Below are 27,830 nucleotides of genomic sequence, written 5' to 3'. Positions count from 1 at the left end.
GTCTTTTAAACATTACTTTAATGAAATGCTCAATCATGATGAATCAGATTCTCCTGCACTCAGAAAAATAAAGGTGCCAACTGGAACCAAAAGTGGTTCTTTAGACTGATGCCATAGAAGAACCTTTTTTGGTGCCACAAAGAACCTTTCAAACAATGGTTCTTTGGAGAACCATTTCTTTCAGTGGTTCATTGAAGAACCTTTAAAGGTGCCCCAAAGAACCATCAAGAAATGGTTCTTTGGGGCACCTTTAATGGTTTTTCAAAGAACCTTTTTAAAAATGGTTCTTTAAAGAACCATTTTTAAAAAGTTCCTTCAAATGGTTCTTTATAAAACCATTTTAAAGAACCTTATTTAAAATGGTTCTTTAAAGAACCATTTTAAATCTTTCAAAATAAAATGTATCATAAATTGAATTTAAGTAGGGTAAAATAAATACGAGCACAGCATAGACATATATTAATGGTTTATTGCCATTTACCAGTATACCAAAAGACAAAAAGGCACCACATCACTACTAATACATGTCACATATTAGTCATTTAAACAGTAATAACATTTTTACTATACTATAAATAAATAAATAAATACTATATCTAAAGATAACACAACAATTAATACACGGATTGTTTAATTTATAAAACATCAAAAAGTGATAAAAACACATTAGAAATAGCAATAGCTTCATAACAGACCAATAAATCAAGACATTTTCATCAGCAGATGTTTGCATGTTCAGTAAAAATATTTCAACAACAAGTTTTTGAATAAAATTATCAATGAACTTCAGCCTTACATTATGTAAGGTAAGTTTAATGTTAGACTTAGGGCTGCTCGATTATGGCAAAAATGATAATCACGATTACTTTCACTGAAATTGAGATCTCGATTATTTGACGATATTTATTTAACAATAACAATGTATTGAATAATGGCTTTAAAGATTGTCGAAAAAATAATATAAAATAGTGTGCAAATACCGATAACAGTGCAAATGTTTGCAATATAAAAAAATAAATGAAAAATGTAAACATTAATGTTTAGTGAACTTCAAAATACTGCATAATATTTATGCATACAAATAACCAAACATCAAGGCAAGCTGTGTAGCCACACAATGCACAATTGCATCAAACTGACATTGAGGTATGTCAACTAAAGTTGCTGCTCCTTCATTGTTTGATCGTATGTCACTTTGTGAGCGGTCTTCAAATGTTTGAATAAATTTGTAGTGTTGCTCTGTGGTGCAGCTACGACACCGTAGCAAAGTTTACACACTATATCTACTTAATCCACGTCTGACTCCGCGAACCCATAATGTTTCCACACCACTGAAGTCGTTTTACCTCTCTTTTCAACCAGCGGCATTCTCTCTTCAGCAGCCATTATCCTCTCCTCTCCAAATAACTTCTGCTTAGCTTCCCTCGGGTCCTCTTAATTGTTATAACGTGTGTTCGAATCGCAGAGAGGTGCGCTCGATTTGCCACACGGAGCAGCGCGAGGTAAAGCACGAGGGAGGTGCTAATAATCGGCTCAGTCATTTTTAATGATAGTTGAAAACCCAGATCGTAATCGAGATTAAAATTCGATTAATTGAGCAGCCCTAGTTGGACTCATGGTTCTTTGTTAGTCCAGTTTAGGACAATGTCTCTGACGTATGTGTCATATCAAATATATGTCATATCAAAACAACCCCACACCTGCAGTTGTTTCAGTTTTTCACAGGTGTTTCCTGTCAGCTGGTCAACCTCACTCAGGTGGACATCCATGTCAGCCAACCAAACGACAAGCTCCTCCCTCTGTGCTTCAAATCCCTCCCACTCTGAGACAAGGAGCTGAGAGAGAGAAAACAAGGGTCAATTATACAGGGAGTGCAGAATTATTAGGCAAATGAGTATTTTGTCCACATCATCCTCTTCATGCATGTTGTCTTACTCCAAGCTGTATAGGCTCGAAAGCCTACTACCAATTAAGCATATTAGGTGATGTGCATCTCTGTAATGAGAAGGGGTGTGGTCTAATGACATCAACACCCTATATCAGGTGTGCATAATTATTAGGCAACTTCCTTTCCTTTGGCAAAATGGGTCAAAAGAAGGACTTGACAGGCTCAGAAAAGTCAAAAATAGTGAGATATCTTGCAGAGGGATGCAGCAGTCTTAAAATTGCAAAGCTTCTGAAGCGTGATCATCGAACAATCAAGCGTTTCATTCAAAATAGTCAACAGGGTCGCAAGAAGCGTGTGGAAAAACCAAGGCGCATAATAACTGCCCATGAACTGAGAAAAGTCAAGCGTGCAGCTGCCAAGATGCCACTTGCCACCAGTTTGGCCATATTTCAGAGCTGCAACATCACTGAGTGCCCAAAAGCACAAGGTGTGCAATACTCAGAGACATGGCCAAGGTAAGAAAGGCTGAAAGAAAGATTCGACCACCACTGAACAAGACACACAAGCTGAAACGTCAAGACTGGGCCAAGAAATATCTCAAGACTGATTTTTCTAAGGTTTTATGGACTGATGAAATGAGAGTGAGTCTTGATGGGCCAGATGGATGGGCCCGTGGCTGGATTGGTAAAGGGCAGAGAGCTCCAGTCCGACTCAGATGCCAGCAAGGTGGAGGTGGAGTACTGGTTTGGGCTGGTATCATCAAAGATGAGCTTGTGGGGCCTTTTCGGGTTGAGGATGGAGTCAAGCTCAACTCCCAGTCCTACTGCCAGTTTCTGGAAAACACCTTCTTCAAGCAGTGGTACAGGAAGAAGTCTGCATCCTTCAAGAAAAACATGATTTTCATGCAGGACAATGCTCCATCACACGCGTCCAAGTACTCCACAGCGTGGCTGGCAAGAAAGGGTATAAAAGAAGAAAAACTAATGACATGGCCTCCTTGTTCACCTGATCTGAACCCCATTGAGAACCTGTGGTCCATCATCAAATGTGAGATTTACAAGGAGGGAAAACAGTACACCTCTCTGAACAGTGTCTGGGAGGCTGTGGTTGCTGCTGCACGCAATGTTGATGGTGAACAGATCAAAACACTGACAGAATCCATGGATGGCAGGCTTTTGAGTGTCCTTGCAAAGAAAGGTGGCTATATTGGTCGCTGATTTGTTTTTGTTTTGTTTTGAATGTCAGAAATGTATATTTGTGAATGTGGAGATGTTATATTGGTTTCACTGGTAAAATAAATAATTGAAATGGGTATATATTTGTTTTTGGTAAGTTGCCTAATAATTATGCACAGTAATAGTCACCTGCACACACAGATATCCCCCTAAAATAGCTAAAACTACAAACAAACTAAATCTACTTCCAAAAACATTCAGCTTTGATATTAATGAGTTTTTTGGGTTCATTGAGAACATGGTTGTTGTTCAATAATAAAATTATTCCTCAAAAATACAACTTGCCTAATAATTCTGCACTCCCTGTAAAGAAGAGAGAAAAGTGAAACCCTCCTCAGAAGGTCTGACTCGCATACCTGCAGTCGACCTGTGATGGACTCCTGTTTGGCGTTCACGTCATCCCAGTGTTGCCAGCAGCCGAGTCTGCAGGGTGCCCTGGAAGAGCCGAGTTAATGTAGACTCCTCCTGGTCAGGCTGTCCAGCTGGATGAGCTGAGGTCTCCCCTCTCGCCGCCGCCTCTGAACACAAAAACAGAAATTGCATGTGAACCAGGAGGTGCAGATTTTTTTGCTATTCTTTCCTAAATCCAGGCTTGATCACATGGAGGTATTTGGAAAACTTTTTTGGCCAGCGGACGACTGTTGTCTCGCAGAAAGTCAAATCAAATGTATGCGATACAATTAATTCACAAGAACAAATGATAAAAAACAAGTCCAGTTCTTCCCTGATTTCAAGTGAATTCTGCATCAAAACAGGGAAAACAGAATTAAAAGGAGAGTTTGCAGCAAATGTGAGCACAAAGCCTCACTTTGTACAAGCCTGCTATTAAAGTTCTCCTCTATGCAGACAACGTTCCTGTTTTCAAGGCACAACTTGGATCTGCTGTACAAATCTTATAGATACACGCTAAATGAAACAGTAGTGTGCACGACTCCAGATTCTGATCCCTCATCCTAATATGGTCCCAAAAGGCTCACAAAAAACATTGGAATAGCAATAAAGCAAATATTGAGGCTTCTAAATACAAAGTCCATAAACCAATGGCTGACATGGGTTTTATCATAAGGGCGATAAATATACAACATATGTTCTTAAGACTAAAAGTATAATACAGATTTTAGTCTGAGAGATTTGATGTTCATTTACCTGCAGATGCCCTATACGTGCCTGCTCCGTGGTTTTCCACAACGTTTTGCAAATAACTATTTAACACAGGAAGTAGGTGAACTAAAACAAGTCATCTTTCTTTGTGAGAGGACAATATTAATGAAACAAACCTCAATGACATCATAGAGATCCCCAAAGATGCTCCTGCTGCTTTTCTTCCTCCTCATCCTAAGCTTCCTCCTCCTTGTCCTCGACATCCATCCAATTGTAATTCAATCTAATTGTTTTTCTCCCGCTCCTCTTCCTCATTTTGTTGGAGCTGTGAAAAGAATTAGTGTGAATCTGAATTATTTTGTGCAAACAAGAAAAATCTACAGCTTTTCGGTCAGAGGTAGTCTTGTGATTTAAGCCAGGTAGAGTAGATTTATGTGTTGATGCTACCTGCTTCAGCTCTACGACTGGCTGCTGAGAGATCTTTACACCCTGGCTGGATTACAAACTTTAACCACGTTGTAACAGTCACAATGGTGTGGTGTCCCTTTAAGACACTCAGGTCGAGGGTTGATGGTGTCATCAGTTTGTGCCACTGCTCTCCCTCTCTCTCTGTGATTCTCTGGACATGTGCTTGCACGCTAGTGCATGAGGAGAGACCTTTCTTTTGTTTTTCTTTTTGTTTGCAACGCTTGGGTTGTATGAACACTGGGCGTTATGTTGTTGAGCCACAGCCGTTCAGCCGGGCTTTTATATGGTTGTTGAAGATGGCGTGATTAAAGAACCACCGTGTGGATACCGATACCAGCGTGGGTGTGTGTTCTTCTGACTAGCCAGCTAGGTGTTTTGCCGCCTCCTCTCAACCGCAACACAACCCAACGTTACAAAATGGCGCCCGAACATCTTCTCTTGGACCTCAGTGTGCAGTATCTTCGAGCAGCTGATTATTGGTACGTAAAGAGGTACGACGCGGCGAAGTGGATGTCCGCCGGGTTTCGTGGGAACGGACCAGGCTGGCCTGGACGCGGACGTCGGGAGGATCAAAGTGTCGCGGCGGTGCATTTCCATGGCAACGACTGGAGCCGCTCCAGCGCTGTTTGTGGACTGTGGTGCCGTTCTCTGTTTGGCCTCTTCGTCGTGGCTCCATTGGATGTGCGTGGACCTGCGTTTCCTGGGCGTGGGTTCGATGCAGCTTGGCCATAGTTCCTGGATTTGCATTTTTTTAATGTATTTCGTGTTGGTTACTGTTGTAACATGATTGTTGTTTAAGTTTTCTGCAGTGCTTTCTCATGCTGTTTTCACATATTATGCTGACTGTTACAGTTTTTGAAAAGAAGAAAAAGCTACGAAAAAGAGGGAATTTCATTCTGTAATTGTCCTGGCTATTTTAAGTTTATTTTCTTTCTATAACATTTGTTTAATTGGACATTCACCATGTGGGACACTGTCATGTATGCCAGTTTCTCGATATTGCACTGTACATTTCCCTGTTTTGGTTTTAACTTCTTATCCTGCTGACCATGTATGGAGGCTGGTTAAGTCTTGACTGTACCAATGCTGGTAAGGGCGTCTAGCGACTCCTCCACATCCTGCTTACTACCTAAAGTAGCCATGTGTGGTGAAAGGGGGTAGCGGGAGGAGAGTCACCGGTGTTCGGCTGAGGACAGCCTTTGATTAACCCGGGGGGAATATGTAACAGTCACAATGGTGTGGTGTCCCTTTAAGACACTCAGGTCGAGGGTTGATGGTGTCATCAGTTTGTGCCACTGCTCTCCCTCTCTCTCTGTGATTCTCTGGACATGTGCTTGCACGCTAGTGCATGAGGAGAGACCTTTCTTTTGTTTTTCTTTTTGTTTGCAACGCTTGGGTTGTATGAACACTGGGCGTTATGTTGTTGAGCCACAGCCGTTCAGCCGGGCTTTTATATGGTTGTTGAAGATGGCGTATTAAAGAACCACCGTGGATTACTGATACCAGCGTGGGTGTGTGTTCTTCTGACTAGCCAGCTAGGTGTTTTGCCGCCTCCTCTCAACCGCAACACAACCCAACGTTACAACGTGCTGAATTTCGGCCCAGCGTTGATACCTCTTGTTAGTATAACGACCTCTTCTTGGCTTAATGTACGATGGTGGATAAATGAAACGTACAAAGAAAATTTAACTATATTACAAATGGACATCTATCTTGGTAACATCAAATGGCCGGAGCATAACTTGTCAGCTAGTCCGAAAATTAGTTACACAGGAACAGTCACAGACACATCTTCTAATGTGTCACATTTCTATTCATTGAAAACACTTATGCATTGCTGTGTTTTATACAGCTCTTACAGAATTCAAAGTACAGGCTGATGTGAGTATTTAATGTACGGCTCAGATCTACTGAATTTCAGAGTTTCTAGAGCAGACACAGAGCTCACATCACAACAGGCTTCAGGCGCCATTTTAGTGACATTAACAATATTATAAATTTTAATCAGTCTAGCTAACATTACGTTATGTACGCAGCACGCAATAGAACCACATATTTTAGAAGCCAATTAGTTGGGAGCACCTTCACTTAATTATAACAGTGGTTTTGTTAGGAAAACAGTTCTTTATACCGATACTAAATTGCGTTAACGTCAACGGCTAACGTATCTAACATAGCTAACTGTTATTGTTAGCACAGCATTAAGAGCAAGTAGTGATGGGTCCAGCAACACTGACGCACCGACGCTTGTATCAAGTTCACCTAGCGAAGCCTGTATCGGTGCGCGCGTCGCTTTAAGAAAAAGTCACGTGATCGATACAGCTGCTGTATCGCTCATTGCCAACGTGCCAAACTGTGTTTAAAAGGTACCGCATCTGCATCTGCCAACGGAATGAGTCACCACAAAAAAAACACGAAATTACTCTCGCAAAGATTAAAAAAAAAATTACACATCTCTCCATAACAAAATGGACCCCGAAAGAAAAAGAAATGTTTCTGCTGTGTGGGATCATTTTGATCTTTTAACTGCAAATAAGGTAATAGTTTGTCTGTCTTTGTTTCAGTGTAATCTATCAGAATAAGAAAAACAGCAATGTGACTTGAAGTGTAAATTATTTATTTCATTTTATGCAGGTTAAATGTCGCATCTGTTCTGCATATCTTACACAAACAAAAGCACCTCCTCAATGTTTAGGCATTACAGAGCCAAACATGAAAATGAGGAGACAAACTCACCGAGAATGAACACTGGTAGGCCTATATAGACACTGAACAGCTTTATCATCATTTTTTTTTAAATTAATATGTGTTTTATTATTTTGAAATCAAGCATCTAGGAAGACTGCTCTGGACCAGGCAGTCCTGAATTTTATTATAAAGGACTGCCAACCCCTTAGTATTGTGGAGAGTGTCGGAGAGAAACATTCCAAGATCAGAGGATCCTTTAACGTACTGGGGGAATAGGAAGACATCTTATCAGAACTTTTTCCACCTGGCTTTACATTTTTGTGTACCCCAGCTTCATCTGTGCCTGTGAGTTTTCCAAAGCTGGGGAAATGGTGTCAGAAAAACGCAATAGACTGAATGCAAAGACATTGGATAAACTTATTTTTCTAAATAGAATTTTATAATAAACTCTGAGTCAAATGGGTAATATTACATTCACAATACTTTCATTTTAATTTTCACTTAATGTCATTCACAATATATTTTATAGATGTCTACCATATTTGAAATGTAAAAGATATAAAATGATTCCATGGAAAGTACAATACCTTACAGTGTACAAGTATGACTAGGTCATTGAATCAGTGTCTGTTGTGAGTCTCAAGTAAGTTGCCTGCAATGATATTTAAGGTCCAGCAGGTGTCAGTATGGAGCAAAACAGCAACACTGTGTCGACACAGTATCAATACAGTTTGGGGAATGTGCTGAAACGCTTCACGAGGCCTCATCTACCCATCACTATCTTATACTCTCTTTGCATCTCTCTCATTTCCTGCTTTCATGCCTTATGCAATGAGTCACAATGTATGGACCCCTCTAAAAACCCACTGAAATGATGACTTTACTAGAAAATTAAATTAAAGCAGTGAGATTTAGTTACAGAGTGAATTTGTTTGAAAGAACCCACTGAACCCACTCTGCCACACTAATAAGTTGGCTGTTGTGATAGTTCAAATGCCTTACTGTCACGGTCGCCAGGAGAAGCCGTGTGGTGTTTGCAGAAAAAGGACCCAATATGCAGGAAACGGCTAGATGCAGGTGAGCGTTTATTTACAAAGTGGAAAACGGAAAATGAGGCACGAGAAACTACTAAAAACCTAAACTGGGAACACTAATAACGAGACCTGAAATAATAACAAAGCAGGACGAAGAGGAGAGAGACACAGGACGAATGAAGAGAACACCATGATTCGCAGGAAGGACATGGAGAAAGGAGAGCAGAGAGCAGCGGGGGATACCAAATTGCACAGACCGAGCGACAACGAACACAGGCAGGCACAAACTATAAATACACACAAGGTAACAACGGAATGACACACCGGAGGGGAACACAGCTGAACCTAATTATACACGACGAGACATAGACCTTCAAAGAAAAACAGGAAACTCACAAACTGTTTTACAACACAAATCAAGGACATGGATAGAGCACAGGGGGAAGGACACAGGTCGGAATAATAGAACACTAAACACAGTAACTAAAATCCTAAGAACAATCCAAAACATATGTTGATACAAATACTGGACACAAAATGCTGGGTCAAATGACCCAGAACCACGACATTTACAACATATGCCTGGCATGCAACGCAGCGTGAGACATAAGCCCATAAGTGACAAAAAACAAAAGTTTGCATGTAGATAAACATAAAAGGTATAAACATTGTTAATGGTAAGCGGATAAATGATGAATGGATATGGTGTGGCTGTCAATCGGTCCAGCAATCGAACACAAAAAAATCAGGTGAATGTTGTACTTGAATAAAAAAATCTCCAAGACTTCTTCTAAATGTAGACGTAAAGGACGCCTTTAAAATGCCATGACTGACTAATGAAACTTAGCCCAGAAAACAGCTTCCAGGGATGCTTGGTGGGTTGAAGTCGAGGAAATGCTGGAAAAATATGTTACAATTATAGACTGAGCAGATACCAGAATATGACTGATGTAAAGGTTTGTGGTCTTTACACAGTGATCCTGCCCAATAAAACACCAAAATGTCAAAAGTGCACCTTATTCACAAACAGGTAGAAGCCATTATAGGAGATAGTCATTGCTGTGATCAAATTTCTGTATTCTATGTCTGTTTTTTCTCTTTTATTTAGAAAAGTAAGAGCACAGTTACCTTCAGAGTAGCAGCACACACATATTGAGACCAGGAGGAGAGTGATGGAGAGGATCTTCACAGACATTTCCACCGGTGGTCTGGCTCACTGATCAGAGTTAAAATCTACGAGTTGATTCGTGTTTGGTTATTTATTGGTAAGTGCAGGAACACATGCAGGCACAACTGATGAGGTGTTTTTATAAGTCTGTGTATTTGTGTGTGTGGTGTGGCATATCACACCTCCGCCTCTTATCAGGGAGATCTCAGTATTTCAACCTATCAACACCTCACTGAGAGTTTTCTGACAAACAGCCTCACATACACGAAGTTCACAGACACTCAGATATGGTGTAGAGCCTGATGATTGATATCAACAGTCATGAGTAATGAATCTAAATCACCCACTGACTTTTGTTTGTCAGTGACTCATGATGCCCCTTAACAGTCTTGATGCACACGGATGCTTATTTTTTCTTATAAATTCCCAAGACTTAAACTTTTGCTTGTAATTTCAAATAAATTAAAAGGTTTCTTGTTTGCATCAAGCTGTTTTACCACTGGAAACTCAAAACAACTCACTCTTACTGTTTATTTAATTTAGGTGTGCTCCTGACAGATGATCAGATAAGTTTCACACTCTGCTCTGGAGGAAATGTGTGACAGAAATGTGATCATGTCGACTGTCTTTATCTTCCAACACACACATGCAAAGAACAACAGTTTCTAACACAGACTAAATACATCACATGAAAAATGGTTTGTGTATGCATTGCTAATTTCCCCCGTCATAGCTGCATTAGCTATCCCATTTCTTTTATTCAGACTTAAATATACATAAAGCATAAACTTCCCGACAGATGGCCTCATATTTGACTCTAAAATAATGTTCCTGTGGTTGCTGTGCTCTATTTGTGCTCACCTGCTGTGTTTAGTTTCAATAGATGTGATGCTGTGAATTATAGCTAAAAACTGTCTTCTCTGGTCTCATTGGTTCGAAGGACATAGTTCCAGAAGAGTTTACTGCAGAAAGTCAAGGTAGAAGGTCTCCTTTGAAAAGAGGTTTTTAATCTAAATGGTTAAATACAGGTTAAAATAAAATTTAAAAAAAGTCCCCTCACCAAACCTCTGCATGTCAGTGGGAGCACTGGGACACAAAGTTAAGGATACAAAATAACACGTTAAATCACATTACTCTATTTCATTTTTCAGTAATGTAACATGTTATTGTACTACATTCAGTAATAGTAAAATACAGACTAAATACCCACAGGTTTGTGCATGTATAGATCATTTCCCCTTCATAGCTGTATTAGCTGTCCCATTATGATGCTGTTATTTATTGGCTGCTTTGATTGAGAGATATCCTCTCAGCAGATGCCTGATAGGCCTCATCTGCACTAACTGGAGTCAAGAGAACTTCACCTCTCACCATGCTTGTGCTATTGGCGCCTTTTTACAGCATTTTGAATGTAAATCCCTGACAAATGTGCTGATATTTTTTTAAAGTCAGTACTTTTGTTGGTTGAGGGTGACACTGTGACATTTAATGGGTAAGAATACCAAATCTATTGATTTCTTGGATTGTACAGATCTGAGTTCAAATGGACGCTCTGGGGTGTTGCATTCTGGGAGATCTCTAGATGTCTGAGATCTGGATCTCCTCCATGCCTGCTTCATTTCCTGGGGGGCGGGGCTATGGCTCCCCACACCTACCTACTGTTAGACAGTTACGTGGAGAAACTTTGTGCATACAAGCACCCGCACGCACACAGGTGTGCACCAGAGATAGGCAGTAACACGTTACTTGTAACGTGTTACTGCCTATCTCTGAAATCTGATTACTTTTTCAAGTAGCAAGTAAAGTAAGGGATTACTATTGCCAAAAAAGTAATTAGATTAATATTACTTTCCTGTAAGCAGGCTGCGTTACTGCATTACTAAACAGTGATTTTGTTTGTGAGAGTGTCTCATGACAATGACATAAGTGCGTGTGACGTCAGTGGCAGCAACAGACGTGTGTAGATCAACAATGGATAATATGGAGTGCAGAAGCGAGTACGACTATGCAGCGTTTAAAGTGCAGAAGTACTGACATTATTTTGAGCTTGATTCCGTACAAAGTGACAAAAAGAATAGCGTCCCCTGTACACTCTTTCTACAACAAAAAATTAAACTTCTAATCTGAGCAAGCACCTAGCACGCTTCCACAGGAATGTGAAATTCACAGAGAAACCCACAGATCCCCCCACTAACATGACCACTGCAGCACCAGGCAAACCTCTACTGGCCCCACTCCTGCTAAACAGGTGACAATAGATTTAAGAACAAAAGGATTTATTGCTGCTGAATCTTTGATTTTATTTATTTTCTGCTGTGTTTTACTTGCATTTATTTGAAAGAATGAAAGAATAAACACAAAAAATTATTTTATTTTGTATGCTGGAATATGCAGAAAATATGTTTAAATGTTAAACAAATTTCTTCAAGTCAAAGACTGTTGCATATAATTTAATTTTTGCTTGATGCAATTTGCATAAAGTTAAAAGTAATAAAATAAGTTTTAAAAAGAGACTTTTTCATTTGATTCAATTTTATATGATGGATTATGCAGAAAAAATAGAATTGGGCTGAAAGGTCTGTTGCTGTAAGTATTTATTACATATTCAGGTTGTGTGTCATGTTTTTAAAAAGTCACTAAGTTATAAAGTAACTAATTACTTTCTTGGAGAAGTAATCAGTAATTAGTAACTAATTACTTTTTTCAAGTTAAAAAAAACCACTAAACCAAACCAGACAGTATTTGTTGTAAGTCAATTAAATGACAGAAAAGTTTCTGTTTTTTAGTGTGGATTTGTTTTGCCAGGTACTAGTGAGCAGTGTGAGCCTGTGGGCCACTAAAGTACGTTTTAGTCGTTGCTTGTGTTTTCCCTCTCTTTAGATGGGTGAATTTGTGTTGTCTTTTCTTTTTCTTTTGATATTGATCTAGCGATGTTGTTCTCTCTTTGTGTTAAGAATAAAGTTTACAATTTAACCATTTCTGCTTTATTCATTGTTCTTCCTCACACGCTCCCCTACACTTCCATCTCATGGACGTAACAGGAATCATATAAGCAGAAAAAAAGAATAAAAGACAATTCCTAGCTTAAAATAACATAAGAACTCAATTGGTCCATCTAACTTTCAGCGTTAAGCATCACTTTCAAATCAAGTCATGCGTGACTTAAATCTGACGTCAAGAATAAAATACAACACAGTCAGTAAGAACAGAGTGAAGTAACCTTACAAATTTAAACTGCAAATATGAAAAAAATCATAAGGAAGTTCTACGACAAGTATAAGTGACTATGAGCAGATCCTGATGTGGCAGAAGAGCTGCAATGTTTCAGCCTTTGTGGGAAACTCCCTGCTCATGTTGCCAATGACTGGAGAGGAAAGAGACACGAAGTCTTTGACTTGAAGAAATTTGTTTAACATTTAAACATATTTTCTGGTTGTGTAGGAGGTTTCTCCCTTCCCATTGTTGCTTACTCATGGGTAGTCATATGATTTTATCTGTATTATTGTATCTTTAATTCACAAGTCAAAACATCTTTAGGTCACTTCTGCTGTGATTTGATATTATATAAATAAAACTAGATTATATTGAAAGTTAACAATATTTAATCATACAAGACAGGGCTCTAGAGTGCGACCAGTTTGGTCCCAAATGCGACCTTATTTCTCAATGGTGCGACTAAATAAATTCCTAGGTTGCACCAGTGAGACCAGCCATTCAAGTAAAAAAAAAAAAAAGTCAATAACAATAACACATTATACCCATAGTCAATACTCCGCCCTTAAAGAGCTGCTTCTTCGGCGTTATGCCCTCTCCGACGCTGAACGAGCCGAACAGCTCCTCAACCTGTCAGGCTTGGGTGGCGGTACCGCGCTCGAGCTCATGGAGAACATGCTATCGTTGCTCGGGCCGGATGACGGGGGATTCCTCTTCGTCCACTTCTTCCTCCACCAACTACCGGCCGCCGTGAGAGCTGTCCTCGCAAACTCCCGCTTCTGCCTCACGGCGATTATCGCCCCTGGCTGAAGAAGCGGATCGCATTCTCCTGGCTAGCCGCACTTTCGACGTTCACGCCCTGGCTACAGACTCGCCGGCGGCGCCTTCCACGCCTCCACCTGCCTCCACCTGCCTCCCCCGGAGCATCCGCCCCCTTGCTGACGGCAGGGATTGCTACACACCGGCACCGCCGAAAGAGCATCTGTTTCTACCATCAGCGTTTTGGCGACAGAGCGCGTCACTTCCTGCCGCCTTGCGCTTTAACGGCCCAGGGAAACGAACCCGCCAGTGCGCCGTAGCAGCCGCGACCGCTGGCAATACAGAAAGGCTGCTCTTCATAGAGGACTCGCGCCCGGAGACGTTTTCTCGTGGACTCGCTCCCAGAAGAGCCTCCTTCCCCCTACCGCTGCCGACGGACTAGCAGCGAACTGTGGACCGCAGCTCATGGCAGCTAATGGCTCTCCCATCAAAACGTTTGGGGAAAGGTTGGTGACTGTTTGTTTTCATGGCCGGGATTTCCAGTGGAACTTTGTTGTTGCCGCTAGCTCTGTACCTATTTTAGGTGCTGATTTTCTGTGTGCTGATGGACTGCTTGTCGATGTTGCTAACAGACGTTTAATTGATGCTCTCTCGTTTTCTTTGCTACCCTGTTTTACTCGGGCTGCCGAGCCCCTGATTTGGGCTAATGTAGTGACCTCCGGGGATGCTTTTCAGCGTTTGCTTTTAGAGTTTCCATCGCTGTCTGTCCCTAATTTCTCTAGCATGGTAACGAAGCATGGGGTTGAGCATTATATTCCCACGGTTGGGCCCCGGTGTTTGCGGCACTAAGCCGACGACCCCGCGATGGGCCCTCTCCGCTCACATGGTGCCCAAATCGGACGGTCGGTGGCGGCCATGCGGAGATTTCCGCCGCTTGAATAATGCCACGGAGAATGACCGTTACCCCATCCCCACATTCAGGATTTTTCTGCCAATCTCGCTTGAACGTCGATTTTTCTAAAATTGACTTGGTGCGGGTATCACCAAGTTCCCCGCGCGCGAAGACGCCCTAAAACCGCTGTCATTACCCCCTTCGGCTTGTTCGAGTTTTTGCGCATGCCATTTGGCCTGAAAGGTGCCGCCCAGACCTTTCAGCGGCTGATGGACTCCGCTTTTGCGTGGGCTGCCGTTCGCTTTTTGTTTATCTGGACGATATATTGGTGGCCAGCTGCTCAGCGAGCCAGCACGAGTCCCATCTGCGCCAGGTTTTCTAGCGTTTGGCAGCGCACAGCCTGATCATCAACCCTTCCAAGTGCCAGTTTGGGTTGCCTGTTCTGGATTTCCTCGGGCACCGCATTTCCGCTGAAGGTGTGGCTCCGTTGTTCGACAGAGTCCGGGCCGTTTCAGCTTTTCCGCGTCCCCACATCGGTTAAAGTGTTGCAGGAGTTCTTGGGGATGATAAATTTTTACAACCGCTTTCTCCCCAGAGCTGCCCACCTGCTACAGCCACTCTATGCTGCCTTAAAAGGTAAAACAGCCAAAGATCCTGTTGACTGGCTGCGGAACGCATCCAGGCGTTTTCTGCAGCCAAGTCTGCGCTGGCTGACGCCGCCTGCTGGCCCACCCGCTTCCGTCGGCGGAGATCGCGCTGACCACCGACGCGTCCGGCGTGGCAGTGGGTGGGGTGTTGGAACAGCAGGTTTCAGGTCTCTGGCAACCGCCGCCTTTTTCAGTCGTATGCTCAGGGATGCTGAACGCAAAGTACAGTGTTTTTGACAGGGAGTTGCTGGCCCTGCACCTCGCAACACGACATTTTCGCTTTTTCCTCGGGGTCGCAAATTTACTGCATACGTTGACCACAAACCTTTGACGCTTATGGCGTCCAAGGTCTCTGACCCATGGAGCGCACGCCAGCAGCGCCAGTTGGCGGCCATTTCAGAGTTTACCACAGACATTCAGCATGTGGCTGGTAAGTCCAATCACGCCGCTGACTGTCTCTCACGTGTGTGTTGGTTTCTCCGGTGTATGTCGGCGTCGACTATGCTGCCATGGCCCCTGAACAACATGCTGATCCGGACGCCCTGCCCTTCAGTCAACGCAAACGGGCCTCGTGCTGGAGGACACCCGGTGTGGGGACGGCGGTCCGCACCCTCTTTGCGACGTTTCCACCGCCGCCCCGCCCAGTGGTTCCCCTTTCGTGGCGTCGGCGTGTTTTTTGACTCGGTGCATGCCCTCTCTCATCCCGGCGTCCGGGCCTCGGTTAAGCTGGTCAGCGCCAGGTTTGTTTGGCCGGCCTTCGCAAAACGGTGAAGGAATGGGCGGCGGCTTGTATCCCATGCCAACGCTCAAAATCCACCGGCACACGCAGGCACCCTCGAACCTTTCCGTGTCCCCGGTAGGCGTTTCGATCACATTCATGTGGACCTGGTTGGTCCCTTGCCGCAGTCACAGGGTTTCACGCACCTTTTGACTGTGGTGGACCGCACCACCAGGTGGCCGGAGGCGGTACTTCCCCTGGCGTCCACGACAGCGGTGACGGTGGCCAGAGCATTTTGTCAACGTGGGTTTCACGCTTTGGTCCCCTGCTGACATTACCTCGGACAGGGGCCCCAGTTTGTTTCTGAGCTTTGGTCTGCTATGGCTGACGGCCTGGGGTCAAGGTCCACCGCACCACGGCGTACCACCCGCAAGCTAACGGGATGTGCGAACGGTTTCACCGGTCACTTAAGGCGGCGCTCCCGGGCTTCCTTAACAGGTGGTGACTGGGTCGACCGCCTTCCGTGGGTTTTGCTGGGATTGCGTGGCGCTGTTAAAGAAGACCTCGGGTTTCCCCGGCTGAACTGGTCCTCGGCCAGCCCCTCCGGGTCCCCGGGAATTCTTACCTGAGAGCCCTCCCCATGTTTCGATACCTCTTTGTTGCCGTTTCGCCCCCAAGAGACTCATTTCCTGTTCCTGGTCCTGTGCACCACTGCCTGCCTGACACTTTTGTTCCCAGTTCGTTGGACTCTGCTCGCTTCGCTTTTCATCAGGCACGATGCCCATAGGACTCCGCTCGTCCACCATATGACGGGGCCATACAGGGTTCTTAAACCAGGCAACAAACATTTCATTTTGGACTTTGGCGGTCAGCAGGAGGTTGTCTCTGTTGACAGACTTAAGCCTGCACATGTTATGCAAGAGGATCAGGTGGTCCCGGCCCAGGCCCCTCGCCGCGGCCGCCCACCTGCCACCGGGCTGATGGATTCTGTTTTTTCCCCCAGGAGCGACCCACAATCAACGGAGTCCGAGTCGTCTGCAGCTTTTTCTGACCGCCAGTGCCAGCCTCGCTCCCGGGCTGGGTTGCCTTCTGTCAGTTTCCCACCCCCCCAGTTCAGCCGTTCCGGCTGTTTGCTTAAGCCCCGGGTCCTGGACTAGTTCTGCTGGGTGTTCGGGGGGCATGTGGTGGACCACTAGAGGGCTCCACTCACACCCAGTGTTAAGGAAGTGTGTTCCTGTGTTGTGTGGCGCGATGTGTGTAGTTGATGTTGGAGAGGAATAAAGAAGGAGTGAGAACTGAGAGCTCTGTGCCGTTAATGCTTACCTCCACAAACTTATCTTTCTTGTAGAAATGTGCTCCAAATAAAGAACTTTGTGTTGACAAGATTTTTAGTTAATCATTTACAAATCAATATTGTCTGTATAGGCAGCAATTTAAAAAAAAGCTGCGGTGTTAAGCGATGCAGTTGAAAACTTTGGGTGCACGAACTTTTGTGCTGGTGCACCTAAGAAAAAAAGTTAGGCGCACCAGTGCAACCCTGGCAAAAGTTAGTCTAAAGATGTGCAGCTGAATGTTGAACAGAATTACCCCATAGCTGCAACATATCATGTTATACTCTTTGTGTCTCTGTATCACTCTCATTTCCTTCTTGTAGATGATATTGTCACACTTAACCAGTGAGTCACAATGTATGCACCCCTCACAGAAAAAACCCATGAAACTAAACAGCATCAAGATCTGGCTACAGAGTGAATTAGCTTGAAAGAAACCAATGCACCCCTGTGCTATCATGACAGTCAAAAGGGTGATGCAAATGATGCTGAGCATGCAAGCAGTCATACCCAATAAAACCCCCAAAAGTCAGAGGTGTAGCCCCCCCGCCCAATCAGAAATAGCTTGAAGCCATTGTTTGAAAAAGTAATGCTTTGATTAATTTTATGTATTTTGTTCTTTTTTTTGCTTAAGAAAAGTGAGAGCATGTTTACCTGCAGAGGAGTGGCAGCAGGAGGAGAGTGATCGAGAGGATCTTCAGAGACATTTTCACTGATGGTCTGGCTCGCTGATCAGGTTGAAACTATATATGATTCAGGTTTGGTTATTCATTGGTAAGTGAAGGAACATCCGCTGGCAGAGCTGCTATTTTTTTTTTAAAGTTATCAAAATATAAATCAAAAACAAGAAATTAGCAAGCCCCACCACAGTATAGTTTCTTTCATATGAAAAATACAGAATGTGTATATTTGCAGATTCACAAGTTATGGAAAAACAAACAAACCAAAAAAGACCCACAACACCATTACCAACAACATTACCGTCCTGGGTTAACCCCGTTTTCTTCATTCTTATACTTATTTAAAGTTTGGTTTTTATATTTTACTTTAAACTGGTTTATGTTTTTACTTTCTTTTATTTCTTCTGTTAGACTGTTCCATAATTTAACTCCTGCAATTGAGATAGACATAGTTCTTAAAGTTGTTCTAGCACTTTGTATTTTTAAATTCCATTTCCCTCTTAAGTTATACCCACCTTCTCTTTCTATGAACAATTTACAGATTTCTTTTGGAAGCAATTTATTTCTTACTTTATACATTATTTGTGCTGTTTTAAGCTTCACCAAGTCTTGGAATTTAATAGTCATGAATGATGAATCCAAATCGAAATCACACTTTTTATTTTTCTTCTGATTTATTTGAGTTTTGCGGTTTTTCCTCCATTATGATTTATAAAACTCTGAAAATCAACCAACTCATTTGCCTGAATAATAAAAGTAAACAGAGCCAGTACAATATAGTCTTCACACATTTAGTGCTCGGGCCCAAATAAAAGTAAAAGTTCCCCTTAATGATCCCAACAATCAATCCAAATAAGAAAGACTGACTGACATTTAATCTATAAATACTCACAGCTTAAATTTTTACTTCTAATTCAAATATTTAAATAAAGGTTTCCTGTCTACATCAAACTGTTTTGCCACTGAAAACTAAAAAGAACTCACTTTTACTATTAATATAGACATTTAGAGGCCCACTCTGGAGGAAACGTGATGTGCATGGTGTGGCATATCACAATTCCGCCCCTTATCAGGGAGACTTCAGTATTTCAACATATCAACACCTCACTGATAACTTCCTGAGAAACACATACACAAACTTTACAGAGACTTAGGCTACGTCCACACTACCCCGGATAGATTTGAAAATGGCATCTTAATCTGAAAACGCTCCGCGTCCACACTAGCGTTTTCAGTCATTTTCACAGAGTCGTGCGTCCACACTGAAACGGATGAAAATGCTTACGTTCCAGTCCTGCGCATGCGCAAAAGCAAGTGAGAATTAAAGAATTTGAAGAAAAGCTATCTGGAGCATGTACAACCTGATATTTATCTTTTCAGGGCTGTCAAAATTGAGAGCAATCAAAACAACCTCTGTATCTGCTGTACTCTTCTATCTTTGTTTAATTGGTTACATGACTGCACATGACTGAAATACTTCATCGTTTTAGAAAGTCTGCGTTTTCGTGTGTCCACACTGTGAGGGGACAGCTGCGTTTTGAAATGTATGCGTTTTCGAGAGCGTTTTTTTTTTTTTTTGCATGATAAATGACAGCCCATAGATGCCATTCAGGAATTTAATTATTGTATAAGTATGTCATAAATCAAATCTCATTAACTATCACATTAAATATAAACATTAGGAACTTTCACATCTTTACAGCTTAAGAATGGACTGTCTTATTCCTCGTCTTTGTGACCTCTTTATCCACTAAGCTTGTCCACTCATCTGTTAACACACACACACACACACACACACACACACACACACACACACACACACACACACACAGGCAAGTGTTTAAGGGGGCCAGGCACAGCTGGATTGGCACCTCTTCACCGGCAGGCAGGGAACTGAGGTGAAGTAAAGCTGGTGTACCAGCAGGGTGAGGTGAAGTGGCTCTAATCTTCTCTCCTGGCATGAGGTGGCATAGGGCCGACCCGCTGTGCCAACAGTTATACTGGCAATAGGCGAAGTTGGCATCCTGCTGCTTCTGGCTCAGTGCATCAGCCTCCCCAATTGTAAAGTGAAAGCAGACTTAGAGCAGAATGACTCTGCTCTTTTTCACTGTCTTGATGCACCAAGTAACTTTGAAGAGGGCAACTGGCTGTGAGCGGTCGCAGATCTGCTTCCAGTCTTCAAAGCGTCTTCGTTGCAAACAAGACTCCATATTGATTGCACACAGTCACAGTAATTTTGTTTGTGCCACAATCATATTTATCCCTGGTGTGACTATGACATAAAGCAAACTGCTAACAGCAGACAAACACTTTCAAATCTTTTCCATAGCAGTGATACCCTACACCAAAACACAACTTACAAATTTTACAAAAGTATTTAAACTGTGGAATATCATGAAGCTGTTGGATCTTTAAAATTGAAATACAGGGAATCAGCACTGTAAATACAACAACTAAAACACAGTTTGGGCTAGACCTCTCTTCAGAGACTGTAGTCTGGGTGTGGTCAGTACATACTGTCATTACTGTTAATGATAGCTGCAATCTTAACCATGCATTTTAACTAAGCTTCACAACTTCATAAATTCAAAAAACACAAATGGACACATGCAATCCATATCAATAGCATGTACAGTAAAGGTTTAGAAAAGCAATTGTTTCAGCTCATGAACTGCTACTGTTTTACAGTAAGACTGCCAGGATGAAAAAAGGAGAGGGTAGAAGTCCCTGCCCATTTCACGCTCGAGAGCGTTTTCAAAACGCTGCGTTTTTCCTTGAGGAAAACGCCGTCTCAATGTGGACGAGGGGGCCAAAACTGAGAGAAAACGATGCGTTTTCAAACGAACACGCATTAGTGTGGACGTAGCCTTAAATATAGTGTATAAAACAGTTTGTGTATTGTCACAAATGATGGATTTAAATCACACGTCGATTATTGTTTTTCCACTGTGACTGTTTATCTCTTGCAGTTGTGCATCAGGCCTCAAGTGAAGAACAATAGTAACTCATGATGCCTCTTAACAATCCTGGTGCACATCTATTCACATTTGCATCATTTGTTGATGCTTGGCTGCTTATTTTTCATCCATAAATTCCCACAACTTAAACCTTTGCTTGTAATTTAAGCCATTAAACTCCCACTGAAAACTAAAGCAGTGAGACGCTCCCACTTTTATTTCATTTAGGTGCATTTTTGGCAGATGGTAACTTTCACACTCTGCTCTGGAGGAACTGTTTTATACAAATGTAATTGTGTTGACTGTTTAATCTTCCAGTACACACATGCAAAGATCAACATTTCTAATGCAGACTAAAAGTGGTTTGGATATGCACTGCTAATTTCTCAGTTGAGGTGTTTGTGCTCATATGCTGTAATTGGTTTTCTCCAAGTGTGCTGTTGTGTATTATCACCAAACATCCACTTTGGTCTCATCTGTCCATATGACATTCTTCCAGATGTTTTTTTAGTTGCCTGTAAAATAACATGTTACACCTCATTACTGTTTTGCATTTTTTCAATAATGCTGTAATGTAACTCATTAATGTTAGAACAATTAGAATTATATTGATTTATAATGCGCTGTCAGCACACAAAATGCTTTTTTCTTCCTGTTTACTTGCACTATAATTATCTGATTTCAGTTTGTGTGTGGGAGGAAGAACATGGTGGTGCAGTATAGCCATACATCTTTTATACAGACATGGTGATTACTTTTATTTTTATCGCACAAAGCACATGATTATGATGGAAAAAAGAGAAAAACTCAATTAAATTGCTAACATAACTTAAGCTCTTTGCAAGCATCTGCACAGACAGCATGCTAACACAAAGCTAGCTAAGAAGTTGAGAGCATGCTAGCCACTGAGCTTCAACAGGTAACAAAGGCAGTGATGAACAGTCAGTCGTGCAGCCTTGGGTTCTGCCTGTTCATACTCCTAGAAGAAACTTAACTTTTTTTTGTTGTTGTTGTCAGCTTTGTGTTCATAAGTAAATAAACAAACAATACTATGTGAGTCCTCATCAGGGTAGGGATTGGTGCTGGTGTGTGGAACTAGTTAGGTTTATATTGTTAACTGGTAATTAAGTGAAACTTGGTTTTATTACCTTATATATTACTGCTTCATATAAATCTTTGTGGCTTTTAATTAATTGGGATAATTAGAAATTGTTTAAAGCAGTGGTTCTCAAACTTTACATAATCCCCCACATGGCAGGAAGAAATATTTTCACGCCCCATCTATTGTTAATGTAACTGCTGGAAAAAAGTGGTTCTGATGTTAAACATTAGTTCTGCATGAGTTTTCTGCCAGGTAACTTGCGCACCTGTTAGAACTCTGGCTACACACTTTCAGAACCACTGGTTTAAAGCCACATTTCCTGGGGTGCAGTTTCCCTGGTAGTGCTATTGCTTTCTTTCCCATGTTTGTTCCTTGCAGCAAGATGAAGGTTTAGTGCGCGTACCTGCCTTAAAAACCAAACAATACTATGTGAGTCCTCATCAGGGTAGGGATTGGTGCTGGTGTGTGGAACTGTAGGCTAAGTTAGGTTTTATATTGTTAACTGGTAATTAAGTGAAACTTTGTGTTATTACCTCATCTATTACTACTTCATATAAATCTTTGTGGCTTTTTATTCACTGGAATAATTAGAGGTTGTTTAAAGTCACATTTCCTGGGGTGCAGTTTCCCTGGTAGTGGTGTTGCTTTCTTTCCCATTTTCTTATTTTTCTCGCAGCAAGAGGAAGGTTTAGAGCACATACCTGCCTTAAAAAGTCAGTGAAAGTCTTTCAACATAATCAGTCTAAATGATTGTGAAACTTGCTTTGTGCCATTCCCCTTTCTTGTTATTTTACTTGTTCCCACAAACTTTTATTCAGTTTTCGCTAAGTTGCATTCTTTATCTGATGAGTGACATATTTGAGTTTATGTTACTTCCTGTTTAAACTACACTTCAAGAAATAGTCAAACCAAAGATAAGACAACCACAAAAATTTATTTCCTGTTTATTTAGTAGGAAATGGGTTTGTAAGAGACATGTTTCTTAATTTGATGGTCTGAGTGTCTAACTCCCCAGTACGACTGCTAAATGACAGAATAATTGTAAATATTTCTAAGTATATTTATGATTGTCATATTAATAAAAACATTTACTTGATTACTCCCAAGAGAAAGTAATCTGTTACACTACTTGTTACATTACTTTTACTCTGTAAAATGTCCTGAAATGCACATCATATAATTAACATTTAACTTTATAAACCTAAAGCTACAGTCCCACATACCAACACAAATTGCTATCTTATTAAAGACACACATATGATGTTTCTCTTAGCATTTGGGTATGAACACAAAGGAACTGGACTACTTACTGGTTCTCTACAAGAACTGGTTCTCGATTCCCATCCCTGTACCTCGGATACTGTACTTGTCTCCGCCCAACTGCACATTTTCTTGTGTTGACCATGAGCCCCACCTACCTCAGGGACTCCAGCACTGTGGTCTGTTGTACATGCCCAGGTGTTACTGTGGATGATGGGAAAATCCAGATATGTGGTGGTATATGCAGCATGCGAACGCACAACCCTATCCATGAGGTGCAGGAAAGTAGCTGGAGCCGCCAGTCCATGTCACTCCATCTCAGGACCTCTCTGGAGCACACTTAACTCAAATAAATGTGCATAATACTGGATTATTTAGCTCAACTGAAAACACCAAGGAAATCAGATTCTGGGAATGCATAAGGAGATTTTGTGTGAGTCTGGTGTATATTCAAGCAACAGCTAGAACAAGTAGCCCCTCCCTTCCTTCCCACCCCATCCCCAACTGCCTCCCTCTACCCGTTCTACCACAACCACGCACACATGTAGGGCCTTGGGGTGCAGGTGTGTCACCAGGGTGCAAGGGAGACTTAACTCAGGGATTGAAACACAAAGGGATCAACAGAGAACTAAAGGCTGAGCAACTTAGCAGTTTGAGAAAACTAACCATGATTATTAGTTATTATGATTATGTCATGGTCTCCGTGCCTGCCCGGCCGGCCCCACAAGGCTACATGTGCTGTTTTGGTTCTCTCTCTCTCTCTCTCTCCCTCTCTGCCTGGGCGGAGCTCACTGTGGGCTCCCGCCCTTGGCCCACACACCTGACAACAATCACCTGTCATCACCGGGAGCACTATTTGAGGCAGGAACACAGATCCTCTCGTCGCTGGATGATTGTACTACAGACGTTAGTGTTTCTCACAGCTCCTGTGAACCTGTGCTTAATAATTTGGGATTCGTGATTAGTTTGTGACTTCCCTTCTCTTCTACTTCAGACCTTCCTCCCCGGACTTGTGACCTCCCTGCCGTGTGAACGTTTGTGAGTGTGGGCAAGAAGACGTGAGCGAGTGTGAGAGAGCTACCCTGTGATTCCCTGGAGTTTTGGATTCCCTTCACTGTATATATTGTGCACTGGTGCTGTAAATAAACTGTTTTTGGAGATGTCTAACCGCTCTGCGCCTGAGTTCCTACAACCAGATTGTGACAGATTAGTTCAACACTCAGCAGCCTCATATCCTGGCCACTAAACTGTCCTCCCAATTTCACCTGGATGATCAGCTGATCCTGTGGATATTGGACTTTTTGACCAACGGGACTGAGAAAGGTCGGGTCAACAACTCTCTTTCCGCTCTCCATTCCACCTCCACAGGCTCCCCCCAGGGCTGTGTGCTCTCCCCCCTGCTCTTCATCCTCTACACCGATGACTGCAGATCCACACAGCTCAACTGTCACCTGGTGAAATATGCTCACGACACAGTTCTCCTGTCACTGCTGTCAGGCCCCTCACAACACCACGGGGCTGCTCTTCAGGAGTTTATAAAGTGGTGTGACAGCAAAACCAACGAGATGGTGGTGACCTTCTCCAGTAGACAGGGGGATCTGGCTGCTTCAGTCATTACCACCATCCACGGGAAGCCAGTGGAGGTAGTTGAGGAGTACAAATACCTGGGAACCATCTTTGACAACCTGCTGAAATTCTCTGCCAACACAGAGGAGATTCTCAGGAGGTGCCACCAACGGCTACACCTCCTTAGGAAACTCAACTCCTTTGGAGTCAGCACACCCATCATGATGACTTTTTACTATGCCTTCCTGGAAAGCATCATGACCTTCTCCATCACCTGCTGGTTCTACTCCCTCAGCCTTCAGAACAGGAACAGACTGCAGCACACTGCATCAGTGTGCTCTAAAATCATTGGCCTGCCTGTCAGAACTCTGGCACAGGTTTTCAGCCAACAGGCCCTCAGACAGGCAGCCAAAATCATCAACGACCCCTCTCACATTCTTCACACCCTCTGGGGCCCTCCGCTGCATTTCCTGCAGGACTCAGAGGAGGAGGAGAGCCACCTTTGTCCCCAAAGCCGCTCTGCTTTTTATGTCCAGCCAGTAAGACCATAGACTATGTGCACGAGAAAATGCTAACTTCCTGGTTTGAGGCCGGATGTGGGGTTGTACATTTCCGGTAGCTTTACTTTGCTGTAAATTGCTACTGCGAAGATATACTCCAAAATCATGTCCAAAACTCGAAAACGGAAAGATTGCGTTAAGTTCCAAAGAGCAGAAGTTGGGAACACTCACCACTGTTGTGTCACAAAAAAATCTAATGATAGATTTTGACGTTTAACCACTTAAGCTCCACGCCCCTGATACCGGGGGCAAAAAGGAGGAGATCACGTTTAATCGGTTATAACGCGGGTTGAGAAATATAAGTGAAGACATGTGTGGTATCCACAGAAACCTCATAATCTCAGCTAAAATGTCATATAAACCATTTCTACAACCACCAAACACACCTAAAATAAGCCGCGATTAAACGAGCAGTTACGTAAATGCGCAGAAGTCCGCTAAACAAATAAAACCGAACCAGAAATTCTTCAGACTTCATGTAAGTAACCGGTTAAAAATAGGCTGGTTAGCTCCCAGAGCTATCACTGACTCCACACACCAAGTTTAACCACGATCAGACCAAAATTCACTGAATTAGCCGCAAAAGAAGACCACAAAAACACACAGCGGCGCAAATGCGCTAAGACAGAAGTCCCGATTTCCTCCGTTATTTTCGCCGGTAGCCGGTAACCACGTGATTGACGTTTAAAGAGTTTAGATCTATCGGTTGTTTGCATCACTCAACACAAGCAGAACTGCATCACTGCAGCATAAGACACATCGTCCACATTCAGAAGCACATCTCTGTATAGTGACTTCTTTAAACAGGCAAATGTTCAGCATTCAAACTACAGATGAACAACAGTCACAGATGTTTCCCGTTATGTCCACACCTACACAGCATGTTAACAAACCGTGAAAAAAGCCACACAAAAAATGAACGATTGCTGGTGAGGGTTTCTATACATTAGTATGTATGAAGGGTATGTTGTGACTTACCTTCAAAATTACAGTGGTCCCTCGTTATATCGTGGTTCACCTTTCACCTCGCTGTTTTGCGGATTTTTTAGTGCAAGTTTTCATGCTTATTTTTACGTCACATTGTGTGCTGCGTCCTGATCGCTGCAGACGATCTCCTCCATGACGTCTCTCCTGTACAGTACAGAATCGCTGCATCGATTGCTAGCAGTGTGACTCTGAAGTGCAGTACTGGATGTCCACGATGTCCACGCATCAAAAAATAAAACTGGCTACTTGATTTCACCTATCGCTGGTTATTTTTAGAACATAACACCCGCAATAAACGAGGGACCGCTGAGAAATATAACATTTGAATCCCTTTTCTCTTTTGCTCTGAGGCGTGGGGGAAAAATATCGACAAGTCCATGAACATCATTTACAGATATATTTCGTAAATGCCCAAGACATCTATAGAAATGTAAATCGCCGCTTGATTCATTCATTTACTTAACTTGTTTTGGACCGTAAACAAGGCGCGAATAGGACACCGGAAACAAAGCTCCACACAGGAGTTTTTGCACCGGAAGTAGCATATGCTAACGTGCACATAGTCAATTTCCCACACCAGAAACACAAAGTACTCTACACTCTTTTTATATATTCACTTTTAGTCACTACAGTTATTTATTCACTTATTCAGTCACTTTAATTTTAAAACTGTGTATATACTGTATACTTTAAGTATTTTTTATCTCATTCTTATTGCCTGTTTATGCCCTGTCCTTATTTTTAATGTCATGCAGCTCTGTCATATCTTAATTGCCCCTTGGGGATAAATAAAGTTTCTTTGATTCTGATTCTGATTAACATAAATAATGAATAACAAAATACAAAGACTCTCAAGTCCTAACTAATAATTGCAATAACAAGAACTCTTCTTCAATACAATATAAGAAAAAAACACAACACATAATAAACTCAAGATGCTGGGTCAGAGACCCAGCCCATGACAATAGGGCCTTGGGGGTGGGCATGTTATACGGCGTCCAGAGGATGGTCTGTGTATTCAACCTCACCTCTGGCGCCGGTGCCCACCTCTAAATTTTAAATGCATGTAGACATTGAGGGTTCTCGGGAGGGGCCGTGCCGACACCTGCTGCTCTCTGGCAGGAAGCACCATACCCTCCCGTGTTGTAAATGCACTTTAGAACAACATGCAGCAACACTACATATGAGCTCCACATTACATAACAGCTTCACATTTCCTCCCTCTGTATCTGGATAGTTCCTGGCTGCAGCACCAAAAGACTCCACAAGCGACGTCCGTCTCGCCCTAGCAGACGGCATTTCTTTGAATTTAAACCCAGAGTCATTCTTAGAGATTTCTTTCACTTACTACAGCAGCGTTTCATGTAGAAAAACTGAAACATAATGTTGAAAGTAAAATGTCTTTAGTTTCACGTTTGGCCCACATAAGATCCAAATGGGCTGTAATTAGCCTGAGATGTGAAATAAATTTGACATCCCTGTTGTAGATGTTTACCTTTTTTTCCCACCTATTAAGTACACTGTTAAAAAAATCCGTAAATTTAGGGGTCCTTTACCGTGGATTTGCTACGGATTC

At 42.4% G+C, this 27,830-nt stretch overlaps 1 long non-coding RNA gene across 1 annotated transcript; it reads right to left on the bottom strand.

Moving 5' to 3' along the window:
• Positions 1-1,800: 1,800 nt before the first annotated feature.
• Positions 1,801-4,691, bottom strand: LOC120441701. The gene is made up of 3 exons (XR_005614211.1): positions 4,401-4,691; positions 3,480-3,641; positions 1,801-1,835 (listed from the first exon to the last, which is right to left on the bottom strand). It is a non-coding gene; the product is annotated as an uncharacterized LOC120441701 (long non-coding RNA).
• Between the last annotated feature and the right edge of the window lie 23,139 nt (positions 4,692-27,830).

This window comes from Oreochromis aureus, linkage group 9 (assembly GCF_013358895.1).
Source record: "Oreochromis aureus strain Israel breed Guangdong linkage group 9, ZZ_aureus, whole genome shotgun sequence".
In the NCBI taxonomy this organism is placed as follows: domain Eukaryota; kingdom Metazoa; phylum Chordata; class Actinopteri; order Cichliformes; family Cichlidae; genus Oreochromis; species Oreochromis aureus.
The sequence above is the reverse complement of the archived record's forward strand: the minus strand, read 5'-3'. Positions and strand labels throughout refer to the sequence as shown.